The 15,996-nt window shown below is 36.8% G+C and overlaps 1 protein-coding gene across 6 annotated transcripts in view; it reads right to left on the reverse strand.

Annotated features, from left to right (window-relative positions):
* SK (small conductance calcium-activated potassium channel) overlaps positions 1-15,996 on the reverse strand; it is a 685,909-nt gene that overhangs the window by 384,009 nt on the left and 285,904 nt on the right. The window contains exon 2 of one of the 6 annotated variants that reach the window (XM_065225566.1): positions 13,902-14,873. The exons of the other annotated variants lie outside the window; for them this stretch is intronic. The gene's annotated coding sequence lies outside the window, so the exon portion shown is untranslated. The remainder of the gene's footprint in view (positions 1-13,901; positions 14,874-15,996) is intronic. 6 annotated transcript variants of the gene reach the window in all.

A 15,996-nucleotide genomic window follows, 5' to 3' on the forward strand; every position in this document is an offset into this window, starting at 1 on the left:
TATTACAAGCAATCAAGAGTTAATGAACAATCAACAAAGCATCCTATTACACTAGTAACCCCGCAATTTGATGCTATCATAATTTTCAGCAATGTCAGGAATGCTCACGAACCCCCAACATTTGCCAGAAAACTTACTACTAACTCAAAGTATCTTCCAAATAAGCTTCAAAATTGCATTTTTTTTTTATCAAATGTTAAATTCAGTCCTCTATATCCGTAATACGCGCGCGAGGCTCAAACCTTTGTAGACTACTTTTTTTTTAAATTAATCTACTATAAAATCATATATTAAAAATCCATCATCACCCTCGTGGCGAACAGAAATAGTTTTTGCAGTGCTACAATAATTATTAAAAAGTCGTTATGACAGCTATCCATATAAAATAATCCGTTAGAGATAACTTCGTCAAGATACATAATTTGTCAATTCATAAAAAAATCACTGGATAACTGTTCAAAAGACAGTTTTAACGTGTGAAATGCAGTGTCTTTTAAATTCTGTAAGTGTTGCTAAACGTTTGATATGTCTAGGCATCGAATTGAAAACATTTATTCCTTTATAATATAATGAATTTTGTGAAGCACAAGTCAAGAAATGTGGTGTTCTTATTTCAACCGCGTTTCTAGTATTATATCTATGAAAGTCACTTCCTCTTTCAATTCGATCACACAAATATCGAGGCAGCAAACCGTTAACTACTTTAAAAATGAACACCATAGTCAAATATACAATTCTCTGCTTCACCGACAACCATTGTAAGGCGTCTAACATCAAAGTTGAGGAAGTGAATCTATTACATCTCAAAATCAAACGCATTATTTTATTCTGCAAGCGCTGTAATCTCGATATTTGTGTTGCATTGGCCAGAAATAAAATGGAAGGGCAAAAGTCAAGATGAGGAGAGATGATTGATTTGTATAGCTGTATTTTACTGGCAATAGTTAAATCGTTTTTCAGTCGACATAGAATTCCATACTTCTTGGCAATTTTCTTGATGACATTGTCAATGTGAGAGTTGAACTTAAGTGTGTCATCAATAATCACGCCAAGATATTTAATCTCCCGAACGCGATCAATAGTCTCATCATCAATTACAACAGAGACGTTCTCATTTACTCGATTTCGCGAAATTACCATAAATTTAGTTTTACTTGTATTCAATTTTAACTGCTTATACTTCAACCATCTACTTAGAGAACGCAAATCTTCATTCAAGTGTAAAACGGCATCATCTAAATCCTTAGCTGCAATGAATAACACAGTATCATCTGCAAAAAGATTAATGTCGCAAAATCGTAAAACACGTCGCAAGTCATTAATATACATAATAAATAACAGGGGCCCTAATACACTTCCCTGGGGCACTCCAAGGTTATTCCCCACGGGACTGGAAACAGAATCATTAAAAACAGTCCGTTGAGTTCTGTCAGACAAATAGCTTTCAAACCATTTATATGCAGTACTCGTAATTCCAAAGCGCTTGATTGATCTTAACAATAAGGGCCTAGAAATTGTTTCAAAAGCGCGTTTAAGATCCAAAAAAACAGCAACAATCGTATCTTTACACTCCAAGTTATTTTTCCACTTCGCTAATACCAAATTCAACGCGGTTTCACAAGAATGACCTTCCCGATATCCCGATTGTTCTGGTATCAACAAACTATTACTATTTAAATACTCCAACAGCTGGCCTTTAACAACAAGTTCTAAAATTTTCTCTAATGTGTGCAACATGTTGATGGGACGAAACTCTTCGGCTTTAATCGTTCCAGCAACTTTTTGAATAGGGACCACTAAGGATTCCTTCCAAATTTGTGGCACATGTCCAGTTTGTAATGATTCATTAATAAGGTCCAGCAAGATGTGGCCAATGACATGAAAGCAATCTTGAATAACTCTAGCATTAACATTATCTACTCCAGCCGATTTTCCTAATGAAAAACAAATAACTCTAAGTTCATCTAATGTGATTGGGTGAAAAACTTCAAATCTACAACTACTATTAACTGGCTGTTTTATTTCGTCAGGTTCATCGACCAATTCAATAGATTGATTAATCAATGAAACGCTATCTACGAAATAATCATTAAACTTAGCTGCAATTACTTGTTCTGACTGTTCTAATGTGCCATTAAAAGTTATGGACCGCGGTTTGCAATTACTAGGTTTTAATAAAGATTTCAAAATTTTCCATAACTCTTTGCTGTTGTTTTGATGCTGATCAATCTTCCTTTGAACATATTCACAACGAGTTTTCTTTATCGATTGTGAATACTTATTACGCGCGATTGTGTACCTAGCCCAATGATTGTCATTATTAGATCTACAAAACTTTTTGTACAATTTGTCCCTTTTCCGTTTAAGACGCAAAAGATCCAAATTGTACCAGCTGTTCGAGTTTTTCAAAGAAACAAACTTTTGCTCAACTAGTTGATTGGTACACGTTTTCAAAGCGTTATTAAGAACAGCTGTAGATTCATCTAAGTTACCGTCCGCGAATGGAAAATCCAGGCTTCTCTCAACAAGGTTTGAAACAGCTTGCTTCGAATATTTCCTCCAGCACTTCAATTTTACAAAATTATCGTTATCGTTAACATGGTCTAAGACATTAATGACTAAAGTCTCATGATCGGTTATTTTCAAATCAGTATCCGTAACTGAACAAATGGAATTAAAATTGGAATAAACGTGGTCAATTAAAGTTCTACTGTGCCTGGAAATACGCGTATACTCATTTACAGTTTGCTTTAAATTAAAAAACTCAGCTAAACGCTTCAAATGATTCGAATTATGGTTATCACGCCAATTAATATTAAAATCACCAGCCAATATATTTAATTTACTAGAATCAAGGAATGTCTCAAACCAGTTCTCTAAAACTTCAACAAAACGCTGGTCACTAGAACTGGGAGAATGATACAAAACACCATAATTACCCATCTTCATGCCACGTACAACTGTAATGCCCAAGAACCAGTTGCCATCAATAACTTCGTTGGTACGAAGGTTGAATTGAACTGATTCTTTGACATAAATAGCAACACCGCCAGTGTGTCTAGAATGTGATAAACAAGCAGCAACAATATATCCCGGAATACTATACTGATCAAAAGCTTCAGTTTCTACAATATGAGTTTCAGATAATAAAACTAAAAGAGGACGTTTTTCCTCAACAATCTGACGTAATGCTACGTAGTTTGTTGACAACCCCGCAATATTCAAGTATAAAAAATCGAATTGATTCACATTCCTGGAACTTGGCTGCTATTTATTGAAACGCAAGCTGCTTTTCTTCTGATCAAAAAGTCTTTTATAAAGCAAACATTCCGAGCTAAATGCGGCATGGTTGACGTCCAAGTTCATTTTTCGTTCTTTATTCGTTTTCAAACAATTAATACATTTCAATACAGTTGACGTACACTCCGACGTTTTGTGTTGTTGGCTGCACCTAGAGCATCTATCACAATTTTTGCAATCCATGCTCTTGTGCCCAAATTCTCCACATTTGAAGCATCTCAACACATTAATCGCGGGAACTATCGAGCACCGATCAAACCCTATATTTACTTTTTTCGCACATAACAAACATTTATAAGTATCGACATCGACTTCAATTACAACACTAAACTTGTTGTAAGTGAAGCGTGGATTTTCAAACATGTTCACTACTTTAACATCATTTATAGCGATGTCTTCATTTTGACTTTTTAAGTAGTCAATGAAGACATCGGAGGAAAACTGATCGCTCATGCCCACTATTTTCAATCTTGGCACCGAAGTGGGAACAACAGCACTATATTGTTCACCCAGATTGCTTTCAATACCAGTTTTTACATCATTAAGATTAGCTCCTGTTGCACACTCAACAATAATAGAGCCATCTTTACCATTCCTAAAATTACTGATTTTGTGTGTTTTTGGATCCAACTGAGTTTTCAAAAACTTACGAGTATCTTCGCAAGCTTGTTTGGACTCTTTTGGTTTGATCACAATGACCGGACGAGTCTTACGATTACTCTGTTTGTTACTGTTACTGTTAATGTTACTGTTACTGTTAATGTTACTATTACTGTTACTAATATTTTTACTTTTACTTGCATGACTAGATCTTTTTACAACATCCGCAAAACTCGCATTTTCTTGAAAAACATCATCAGTCGAATCGTTGTCACTATTTTGAAATTTACGTTTTTTGCGTCTGGGATTTCGGTCCGATTCAGAATGAACCGTCCTAGATGCACTATTCGTTGCAGCTAAATTTTTTTCCGTACTAATTTCAAAACATGAACTAGTCATCGTATTCCATTTCTCACTAATTAATTTTTCAAAGCAACTTAAAGAATCGTTCATATTTTGTTGCATTTTTTCCATGCCAATTCTCAACGCGTTGTCTATCTGAGCAGCAACGTTGTTTCGTATACCAGTGATAGAGTCAGCAACAGAAGACAATTGCTTCATTGCTTCCCCCAGCATTTTGGTATCCGAAACCGATACATTCTGCTCGTCACAACTCTGATCTGACAGACAATTACTACACTTGAATAGAACATTTGCATTATCTGTGATAAGCTTTGCCTGAGTCCGCGTGAGTGTAGTGCACTTGCAATGAAATACACGAGCACACTTACCCACACAGATAACCGGCAAATCACTTACCAAAATCCCCAAATTACATATTGCACACTCAGCCATATATATCACCTATACACATAAACTGTACATGCAACACTACAGAGACACAAGTAAAAACGAACGAAAGCAAAAATTTACAATGCCGTAGCTTACTAAAAGGGTACCAATTAGCTTGCCGGGCGAAGGAAAATACAAAAAATGAACGAGAACCAGCGGCAACAGCTACCGTTCTCCTACTTATCCAATAAATTATCACTACGGGGCACGCGTAGGATCAATTCTACCGCGGCACAAGCACAATTTCACACTTAATTAATTAAATATTTATCACAGCACTGCGAAATAAACTATAACGTTCGCCATTACCAATACATATGTTAGGGTTAATGTCCCTAATTTCGGCTTAAGTATCCTTAATACTGGGCCCCTACATAGATTTCAGAGGAAAGTATTTTTGGCAATGTTTCCAGATGACGCATTGTTGTACGATAAATTGAAGAACATGATATTTTTATCGATGGGTTCAATCTTTTGCTTCATAGGACAATATTAGAGCCATTTCTCCTATGAATATTTACATCCATTTTTTTCAAAAACAAAAGTACCGCTCCTAGTGAATCCATTTTTTCTGCCTTCATCCATATTACGAATGTTGGCAGAAAAAAATGGAATCGCTGGGAACAGTGGTTTCACGTTTATAACATTTTTTCCTTATGATGTGATATTTTTGCAATCACGATAAAAACACAAAAACAAACTGGCAAGCGACAAGAATCTCATGACATTTCGGAACTGTTTTCTGCCAGCAACAGAACATTTTCGCACAAAGAAGTAGATACATAAGACCAAAAATTGAAGTCATGCTGAATTTTGCTGATTTCTGACTAATTACTGTAAAGGTGAACTGACTATTAACGGGCCAACTGAACCGACACATAGAAAGGGGTGAAGGGGGAAAAACATTTCATCAACAAACAGTTCAATTGAAAAAACTACAAAACTTACTCTTAAATTCTCAAATCGATCCATAGAAAATTGTAAATCAACTATCAAATAAAAATTTTCATATATGAAGAGTCTTGCATCATCAATCAATTGATATTTTTTCACTCTCATATGCTCTCAATCAGGCATGGAAAATCATTTGCATTCATTTCGTGCATTCATTTACATTCATTTGCCTCAAACTTTTTTCTTTAACAGCACTCCGCAAAATGATGTATAGAACTTTTGTAGGTTTTGTTATAAGCTACAACTTTTGTTAACAAGTTATATGCATGACGAAGCAGAGCGAACAGACGCCACTACTGTTTTCAGTGAATGTATTTTACATTCACTGAAAAACAGTAACAAGTTCTGCCCGCTCTAGTTCGTGATGCATAAGAGATACAGATTTGAGTTATGAACATAACTTGTAGTTAATAACAAAATCTACAAAAACTCTATACATCATTTTGCGGAATGCTGTTGATGAAAAAAGTTAGAGGCAAATGAATGTAAATGAATGTGTGAAATTAATGCAAATGATTTTCCATGTCTGCTCTCAATATCACGCGTGATATTGGAACAAAGTATCTTTACTAGCTCCTTTGATATTGCGAGACTATTCTACGTTGGTTGACGAAATAAAATAAATAAATAAATAAACCTGTAAAAACCAAGCTGAGAGTTGACTCAACACAAAAATGATTTTGTCATTTAATAGTCTGGCATCTATATTGTTCCGGTTTAAGAAACTAATGAGCAGCTAAACGAAAACTAGACAAGCATGTTTTGTTGCTAAGGACAACATGTTTTCAGCAGTATTGTCAAGGATTAGCACTGCACAATAGTTTGGTTGACCAAGGACAAATTCTTGATAAAACCACTGAAAAATATCGCATCTGTATTTAGACAGTGTAAATATAAAATTGACCCCGTTAGGGTCAAACAAGTCACTTCACTGCAATCGATCATCAGAAACATTATTGGACGAGAATTTATTTGTCGTTTCTCATATTGGTTCAAAGCTGACATTAGCAGAACTTGTACTGTACATGTTTTATCCTTAATTCTGTCAACCTCATTTCGTGAAAAATTGGTTTCGTTGATATAACAGTTTTTTCGTTAAATATGCGAAACATTCGTATTGCATGTCATTTTCTACCCTTCTCCTGTCAGTGATGAGATAAATATGTTTTTTCCACCAGCCAGGAAAAGATCGTAATGTTGTTCATTAAAAGTGAAATGGGTTTGATAATCCGCAGAATATTAGCAGAAAAACCACAATAAAGCCAAATAGCCTTATCGCAAAAACACCAAATAGGTGCTGATCATAGGTACATGAACGGATCACACATTTTCGATGGATTTCCACAAGCTCCATCGTCGGCTGATTATTAACTAAAGGAGAAGCAGCAGCTGCATAATTTGTTCAAGGTGATGGCGCGCAGATTTGAAGAGTAAAAGGTTACTACTACGCGGATATACAAGACACCGAAGATCACCCGGGTGGTATAGAAGCGGGTGGTGCTAGAGCTCCGAAGGAATCTTCCATTAGTGCAGAATGTGTGTCAGATTTGGAACCTGATGAACCATGAAAGAATTACCGTAATGAGAAATTCGCGTATATTGTGAAAGTGAAGTGAAAAACTAGCAAAGTAGGTATGTGTAGATTTATGATATTAAAAAATTGAAAAATCAAAAACAACCAGAACGATGATTTTATTTTCTGATGAAATAATCGTGTCTCTTCGTGTTGTTTTTGTACAATGTATTGAGGGTATACGAATATTTCGTACTATTTGCAGTCCTTGGATTTTCTCACGTAAACTATTCGTTCTCAATACGAAATAAAATTAGTACCGAATGTGACAGTTTAAATGAACGTAGCTTCATACAAAGTACGGATTTATTTCGTATCAGATAACAACGAATAGATTCGTAGAATAAACGATTGATTTCGTTGTATAAACTAAATTATATTTTCAGTGTATTAAAAGCTGTCGGACTTAAAGTAATAAGGCCTACTATTTCACTATTTTCCTATTGTGGTTTGCTATAAATGCGTATTAATCCACTGATTTATATGCGGATTTAAGGCAATGTTATAATTGAAATTCAATTTTACCGCTTACTTGGTGTTCTTCTTCTTTTGCTTTATTAATGAGACTTTCAGCCCTTAGCTTGTTCGCTCTGAAATTATTATTTTGTTCTCGCGTCAATCACCATCATTACTACGACAGGTCCTGATTGACGTTAATACACCAACTTAGTCATGCGGTCCATATTTTTGAATGAGAAGTTCAGCGATTATTCCTAAAAATGCATCACATTTTCATTGCCTATTCCACGATTCGCCTTTCAAATAATTACGTGCAAATTATTTAGAATCTATCATCATTAGAATTTAAACCTGAAAGTCCCAACAAGCCTTTCAATCCCATTAATAGAACACCAGATGATTATTATCGATAGTATTTTTCCTACCATTCCGTACAACTTTATTCTTGCATGTGAACCGACCCCACCCGATAGAACCAATGGTAATAAAAGTTCACTGCCAAGTACTCGAACAGTGCAAAGACGCCGGCTACTCAAGAGTTTAATTTTGTGTTTTCATGTGTTTAATGCAAAATTTACGACCAATCAATGAAGCCAGTTAGTGTACATTTTTATTTTATTTACTTCCTCAGTCTGAGTAGCAAACCCTTGTGCGGGTTCATCCGTCCAAGGCTCTACGCTAAATTTACTCCCCATCTCCGGTCTGGGACTAAAGACCGTGAATATCTTTCCGGAGAATAAAAAACCGCAATAACTTTACGATCAAATAAACATTTCCCCCCTCAATTTAAATTCTCATGGTATGTCTATTTTTACATATTTGCCATTGGAACTGGGTTCTGCTCTCCGAACGCCACCCGGTATCAGCTGAAAATGTTCCTTCGGAAGAAATTGAAAGTTTTTCATGACTCTGGAAAGTTGAAAATGGACACACGATATCCATCGACGAGAAAAGCCGGGTCTTGTGGGAACACTTTCTCAGACGCGGGCGCCAGCATCGCAAAGAACAATAATGGATTGAGTTGGCCGACGACGCGACGGTGACGGCGATGGCGACGACGCACGGTGGCTTTTGTGTTGAATGTCGCCACATTGGTTCGGTTCGAAGAGACATGCAAATGGATTTTCCACATAATAAGGATGCTATAATACAAAGGGGATTAAAGTTTGGGTCTCCCCAGACAGCTGTAAAATAGGAGTGTTTTCATAGAATGATGAACTATAACTAATACTTGAGTCATTTAGTATCTGGACGCACTGTTTATGTTATTGTAGTGCTCCTAGCGGTAGGATCTGGAATGTTTTGACAGCAGTTTGTTTTGAGATGGTTCCTTTTTCAGCGCTGAGAAGTTCGTCACGATTCATTTTGTTTAAAAGAAGTTCTACTTGATGGAAGCCGTGAACCGAAAATTAATTTAGGACACCCACTTGGAAAATCCGACGTGGTCAGATTCAAAAATCGTGAAGTCGATGAAATGAGCGGCATACTATCGATCGGCAGGATCATAGCAAACGTCATAGTGGAACTAAGGATCGGAAGCTGCATTTGAATGTGTTGATAACGGTTAGGGAAAACCCAGGGCTGTCGGATTATGATATTGCCAAGAAATTCAATGCCAGCCAAAGCACCTTCAGAAGGATTCGTCAGCGAGAAGGATTTCGATCTTTTCGGGTCAGTAAGCAGCCAAACAGGACACTGAAGCAGAATATAGTGGCCTAAAGACGTGCCCGGAAGTTGTACAATGATGTTCTTACAAAGTACGAAAGATGCATCCTCATGGACGACAAAACGTACGTGAAGATGGATTATGGGCAGCTTCCCGGATAAAACTGGTCGAGGTGATGTCCCTAGCAAGTTCAAATTCATTTTTGCCGATAAATTTGCAAGAAAACTTACACACTTAGATCTTTTTGTCGAAATGGGCCCCACCGAGCAGCTCGGCAATCTATTTTGCTGGATCTCACTGAAAAATTTGCCGAGATACAGTTAACAAGCGGGAATTTTGCCGAGATCTCGGCTAACAAACATAAATTTTACTGAGATCTCAGTAAAGATAAATGCCGAGCCTGCTCGGTGGTGCCAATCTCGGTAAACAAATCTAAGTGTATATCATTTGGCAAGGTATTTGCAGCTGCAGGCAAAAAACCCAGGTTTTCGTGACAAACAAGACTATGAATTCCAAAATGTTCAAGCATGAATGCCTGAAAAAACGTATTCTTCCGTAAGAATCATTAGAATTCCTTGATAAAATATACACTGGAGTCGCTTTTTACGCGGGTGATACGTCCCGCGTAAAAAAAAACCGCGTAAAAAAAAACCGCGTAAATTCCGGAATCCGCGTAAAAAAAAACCGCGTAAATTCCGAAATCCGCGTAAAAAAAAACCGAGTAAAAAAAAAACTGTGTAAGAAAAAACCGCGTAAAAAGCGATATACCGCGTAAATTCTGAAATCCGCGTAAAAAAAAACCAAAATCCGCGTAAAAAAAAACCGCGTAAATTCCGGAATCCGCGTAAAAAAAAAACCGCGTAAATTCCGAAATCCGCGTAAAAAAAAACCGCGTAAAAAAAAACCGTGTAAAAAAAAACCGCGTAAAAAGCGACTGCAGTGTATTCAACATTTCTCTAGATATAAATTATCGAAAATTTTCTACACGACAGCTGAAAACGCAAAGCATTTTGATCAATTTGCCCCCGGATTACGGTATGTGAATTTATCAATCTCGGTTTGTCGGGTTTTAAGCGGTTTCCCACATGTTTATAGAATCAAATGCTTTTGTGTCATTAAACAAGCATTGTAAATTGCAAAACTATATAAATAAAACATAGAAAGGATCTCTCCAATTAGCTCACTGCCGTAACGAAAAGTTGTAGGAACTAGTTTATGATGGTTCCGCAACTGTTTTATGACAAGTGTGATACTAGGGTTCAAATTGCCACATGATCGCCGACCACTTATAGGGGATGATTCAAAATGCAGCTTTTTCTAGCGTTTAGAATCATAAGGGCGATGATCGATTTTATGTTCGCATTACCACAGTTAAGTGAACCAATTTTACAAAACATGTGAAAGGTTGTAATAAGAAGCAAAGCAATTTCAAGCGCACTGAGAAATGTTAATCCAGACGAGCTATTAACAAAAGATAAAATAAATGAAGAGAATCGGTCATCGCAGTTACGGCCTTATCGTTCTTAACGCTAGATTTATTTATTCTGATAGTGTTTGAGCACCTAAGTCATTTAATAAGAAATTAAACATTGTTGGCGCAACACTCGTTGCATCTCAGATCTCAAAAACTGTTACCGAAAACCGCAAACATGATTCTAATCGTCTGACAAAGATGAACTCGATGCGGGCCGCACAAAATGAGGGTTGTAGATCTGGGCTAACATGCATTTTTATAAATCAAGTTAAATCTATGTTTGCTTTGGACACCGTTTCAATTTGGTTGCTCTATGCTATCAGATAATGTAAATAAAAACAAAAACCAGTTTGGATTGAATATGGTTAACTACCCCATTCCCGGCCTATTAAGCACAACCCGCACTTAGTCTTTCTTAATCTAGAGCAGTTTAGCACCAAACGGAATGTTAGTATTACTGATGGCTTCCAAATTTAGTTACCTTTCCGTACGTACCGTAAGATTTGATAAAGAGAAACCAACCGTTGAGATATTGTCAAAAGTCTAACACTGCTTCTTGACGCCCAACTCGGCCTTCGGATTCTAAACTCGGCCTAGCGCATTGAAACGCAATTGAAACGCTAATGAATTCACTTCGGCCTATCGGATGAAGATAAAAATTGATTCGGTCGGAGCGCTTGTTTTGTTTTTGGGAATAATGGTTGCAAACCTTCATATCACGCGTGCTCATTGACTTCGTTCGGTAGCTTATTAACTAAAGTATCGTACCAAACGCATAATAGACTTGTTAACACTGAAATCATGGATTTATTTGAAGTTTTCTGATCGATAGGCCCAAAATGGGCGATTAGGCCGAAGTAGTTCTCTACCCTGTCATGCAATTTTGTCATAAGATTGTTGTGATTTTTTAGCGATTCAAACATTTTTAAGCGTCGGTGAAAGATATAACCCATTTGACTGAGGTTAGAGCTACACCTTTCAGATAAAATACCGGTAAATTTTAATATGTATATTTATTTTATGTATGTGTGTAATGTATGTATGTATGGAAAGGATACCACTTATTGTTGCAAGGCACAGCCATTAGACAGTGGACTGTCCACCTCGTAAGACTTGATCGAGTACGATACCCGGTTGTGCTCAATTTACCATTGTATGAAGGGCCATGGACCTTTGAACAACTACAATTGGAACTGGAGGCAGTTAAAATGAAGACGTTCTTCTGCCTCAATTGGTCTTGATCATTTATAAGACGGCAAGGAGAATCATATTGCCCAATTATTGTAGAGCATTTTACCTCATTGTTGGGGTGCATTTTGCCTCATCATTATGGTGCCCCATTGTTGTAGTGCAACTTACTCCAGCATGGGTGCATTTTTCCCCATTATGAATTTTTGATTAGTGGCATATCCAAATTATTTTATCGATTCCTAAAATCACTTTTGATGGTATGTTACGAATATAAACAACTAAATAATGCTTAAGAGAATCTATGCCATACACTGGAGTCACTTTTGACGCGGGAGTTACGGGCCACGTAATAATAAACCATGTAAAAACAACCACGTAAATTCCAAAATCCACGTAAGACAAACCGCGTAAATTCCATAATCCGCGTAAAAAAATTTATGTAAGTTCCAAAATACTTAGCGGTATGCTTAAATGACACTGATGAAGACTGCACATTGCAGTCGAAATATGTATTTGTCATGGATACCAAAATTATTTAAGTGGAATTAAATGGAATATAACCCTTTTTTGTTGTTTTATTTAAACACTCCGCTAACAACCCAATTTCATTACTTCATCGGAATGAGTTCGTTAGGTTGTGCCTGTTCGAGAAATCGTTAAAATGCGATGGAAAAATTGTTTGGATTATGGATTGCATACCTAAGTGACGCTTGCGTGTGGGGTTTAGAACACGGATATTTACATGCGTATTTTATAGTGTGCATGATTTAAGTTTTTTTTAGAACATGATTCACTATGTGATAAGAACCTCCTTATTGAAAAGTTGTGTGTTTGTAAATGTGTTTGGCTATAGTGCATGGGGTACGATGTAAAATCAAAATCCAACAAACTTAAATTAATCCATAATCACATACGTGATTAGTGTCCAAAATTATGTTTTGATTTTTGACGAAACATGCCCTACAAAATGTTCTGATTATCGATGCATTGTGATTTTTTTTTTGTGATAGTTTCAAAGTTCAGCTTCGGACATAATCATTAATAATATCTCGGGTGTATTTTTGTTTCTTGGTTAATCCTTGGAGAGTCCATTTTCTTGTGATTTTTAAAGTCAAAATAGCTGAAACAAAAACTAGTTGTTTACTACGGAGATACAGGCAATGCCTGACATTTCAGATCCATTAGCCTCTTGAATCTTGAAACTTGCGTGAGGTGTGATACGAAAAGAGATAATGCAAGATAACTCCTTTATGCAAACGGTAAATTACAGATACTATCTCAACAATTTATTCCACGCTTCTAAATAGAGCTGCCAAGAACACATAAAGAAAAACTTTGTAGTTTACGATCGTACCAAATAATCTCTACAAGTAAATATATAATATGTCATCAGGGGGAAAGAAATGCAACAATCATAAAACCAAGAAAGCTCAGCGAACAATGCAGCATGAAATCAAATAGAAAAGTATTAAGAGCCAAATAAAAATGCACAAAGCCAAAGTACGAAACCAGGAACCTTTCAGAATGGGTTCCAATCCATTCAGGGTTGTCTACGCACCTGTTCTCTAAGAAAGACTAGGTCGGTGTTTATAAGCATCTAATCATTCGAACGTAGGGGTTGCACTACGGTAATGGTGTGGGCAGGCCAGGATGATGCACTTGGTTTAAATTTCGGTTGGTGCTCGAGCAATCAATAGGTTACAGAGAATGAAAATCGGAATAGATTTGGGCATGTTCATTATTTCTGTGGGAGAGGGTTAACGATCGATAATAAACTGCAAGATAAAAATGGATTGTTATATATACAGTTGTGTCTGGTTTGTCAACGACTGGAGCAAGTGATACCGAGAAACTAAAAATGAAGAAACTAAGCGAATAGAATTGAGAATCACCTTGAGGTACAGGGGGCGGCTAGCTCTACGTCAAGTCATTTAATTGTTCCAGGCAATAATGGCCGAATCAGTTGGCTCGCTTCTGATCGGGAATTTGTACAATATGTGCTCTTTTTGTTTCCTCTGGAATGGAGAACGTTTTGGAAGTTCGTTGTCCGGTTTGCGCTTTTTTTCAGCTGTTAACTGAGTTGACACTCCCGCACAAGTTTGTTCACTTCTTTATGGCTTTCTTCGCCTTCCTCAAATTGGGTTAGCAACTTTTCCCGCTCCCTCTGGCGTGATTACAAACTGTTTGCACTGGCACTGGTTCACATGTATGACTGTTTTCACGTAATTTCACTTTTCAACTTTCATCGCACTGCTGGAATGAGATTTTGTTCGCATGCGTTCTCCTTTCTTCAATATTTGAGCTTGTATTTAATGGAAACTTTTTAAGAGTTTAGATTGGCAAAGTTTCGTGGCTGTTTCGAAAAACAGTAACAACAATCAACTGGACTAGAAAGTACGAGGGGGAGTTAGAATTTAACTTTGAAATACAACAGTTTGGAGTATTATGAATAGGTTACTAACAATGAGTTCATTCCAAAGGTCACGCAACAACGCAAATCATTATGAGCTGCTCACAGGTGGAAATGAAACCAGAAATTTTCTTCTAAACACTGGTGCATTAACAGTAACGGTAACGATTTACTACGATAGACGAGGGATTAAGAGGGGCTATTTCGCTGGAGATTGAGCAAAGTTTATTTTAAATTGTCATGTAGCACTTGTCCGTTGCTTCGTTTTGGCTAACTGCAAATTGCACCATGTTTTCTCTTTTTTACCTAGGTCATCGGAATTATCAGCAACATTTTAGCAGCCTCAACCAGAAGCAGTTCACTTTTCTTCCTCTCGTAATGCTATCTCCTCGAGACAGATTACTTAGCACGAGTGTATATTTATAGTCTTTCGATGTTTTTTCGCTGTTTTTATCTGCGCTTTACAACATGTAAAGAAACTTATTTTTAGAACTTTGGTACAAGCCACTCATACAACCGTAGACGGGAGAAAAACATAAATTCAAAAACAACTAACAAACCCCCTTCGCTCTCTTGTCTCGCATCCTCCGCAGACCTATCCTCACTGAGTCTGTGGTTGTATGGGATAATATTGGTTGCGTTCATCTGGTGCATTGCATACAGCTAAAACCGACAAGTAGAGTTGGAACAGACGAAAACACTTGTAAGGCTGAACGACTTCGTATCGTTGTCTAGAAGTTGGTTGGTCGAGTAGATTTTCAGTAAGCGAATGTAAATGACGAATCTTATTCGAGTTGAAAACGAAACCTTGCCTAAAGCTTGTTTACTCACACTAAGAGCGAATGCTCGGAAAAACTTTAACCCTCATTGTAGCAATTTCTAGAAAGTCAGAAAGATTTAAGCTTTTTTAACAAAATAATATCTTTTAACCGTAGAGGAGTGTTCATCCATTATTTCCACCGTAACAATGAATTCCACAGAGTAAACTCATGAAAAATGTGACTCCCATTCGACACGTAACCATTACTGTGCTCAAAGTACGTGTTCTGACTGTATGTCATATGATATTTTTATAACCAGCATAATGTGACCTGGCTTCGGTTGACATCACCATCACGGGTTCAATAAATTCAACTCCCATCATTTCCACCACAGCTGAATGTGTCGTACACCTTCGTACAGGCACAAATCCGGAGCAAGTAGGGTAGAAAACAACTTCGACATATTCGCCCATTTCCGTCATAGCAGAAACATCAAATATTTCAATAATTTAGACGAGAACGAATTAAATATTCATTTGGTACAATAATTCAATTAAAAAGCTACAAAACAAAGTCTATAATAACGCATAAGTTGAATACCCATCCATCTGAAAAACAAAATAAGGACTCCAAGTGAATCCATTATGTCTGCCTTCATCCGAATGCCGAAGTGAATTCAATGACGTTTCAATGTTTTTGGTCGGTATTGAAATCACGTAGTAGTGTTATATTTCTAACAATATCTCAACAATTTGAGGCAAATCAAATACAATGGGAAGGAAAATAAATTTAGAGATCATCTTTGATAGAAATATT

This window comes from Ochlerotatus camptorhynchus, unplaced genomic scaffold, assembly GCF_037179485.1.
Source record: "Ochlerotatus camptorhynchus isolate MF236.1 unplaced genomic scaffold, CSIRO-AGI_Acam_v1.1 ptg000231l, whole genome shotgun sequence".
NCBI classification, from domain to species: Eukaryota; Metazoa; Arthropoda; class Insecta; order Diptera; family Culicidae; genus Ochlerotatus; species Ochlerotatus camptorhynchus.